Source organism: Chrysochloris asiatica, unplaced genomic scaffold (assembly GCF_000296735.1).
Source record: "Chrysochloris asiatica unplaced genomic scaffold, ChrAsi1.0 scaffold00058, whole genome shotgun sequence".
Lineage (NCBI taxonomy): Eukaryota > Metazoa > Chordata > Mammalia > Afrosoricida > Chrysochloridae > Chrysochloris > Chrysochloris asiatica.
In genome coordinates this window covers 1,177,471-1,178,659 of record NW_006408576.1, presented here as the reverse complement: position 1 = coordinate 1,178,659, position 1,189 = coordinate 1,177,471, and positions in this window count along the sequence as shown.

Genomic DNA, 1,189 nt, shown 5'->3' with positions numbered 1-1,189 from the left:
ACAACACTACGAAATAACAATGTATGTACACTATTCTTCAGTCAAAGATATTTCAATCCTAGTCTTACATCCAAATACCTATAAAAAACACAAATGACTCACTTCCAATCAAAGACAGTTATCCCTATAGAAACGATGATGTATCCAGTTCTAAATAGAAACAACTATTAAATGATTTTAAATTGTAAACTACTTGTTGTTAGGTGCCATCTAGTCGGTGCTGACTCATAGCGACCTAATGCACAGCAGAAGGAAACACTGCCCGATCCTAGGCCAACCTCATTATTGTTCCCACATTTGAGTCCATTGATGCTGCCACTTGGCCAATCCATCTCACTGGAGGTCTTCCTCTTTTTATCTGACCCTCCACCTTACCAAACATGCTATCCTTCTCCAGCGACTGGTCCCTCCTGACAATATATCTGAAGTATGACAATATGTCCTAGTAAACTACTATGCCCCCCTAAAATATTATAGTTCAGTTCCTATGTATATACTTGATGAAAATTAAGAAATATGGTGAAAGTCTATACTTTTTAATAATTAATTATTTTTGCAAGAAAAAAGCAGTCACACTTAGTGGTTTAAACCAATGATCATTTATTTAGCTCCTTTGTATCAGCTGGATGCTTCTTCTGGCCTGATTATTTTGGTGTAACACACATAAACTCAGTCATGCATTCACTCACATGTTCACAACAGGATTGCCAACATAGCATGAAGGCAAACCCAAATGTGGCGTACTTTCCAGGTCTTTGTGTCACAGTTACTGTCTCACTGGCAAGCAAGTTACAAGAACACTCCAGATTCAGCAGATTGGATCCAGCACTTGATAGGAGGGGAAGAACTTATGGTCATTTTTGTCATCAGATGCAGTATGTCTACTAGTAGCATATAAGATAAGCTAACGACACTCATGCTTTTCATGCCACACACTCAGAATCCTTTGTTACCATCCTTACTAGTTTTATACATTTCAATTCTAGACAGCTTTTCCTTTTGTGTTTCTCTCTTACATAGTCTCTTTTCTTACTCTAAACTGTTGTTATTCTCCTCAATACTCTCTAAAGACATTGGCTCTGGCTCATTTCCTATGGCTGCTAACTACTTTTATACACTGCCTTCTTTCTACCTTTGCAAACAAATCCTATCTAACTGAAATGCCTCAAGTAACTTTACATATAGTGCC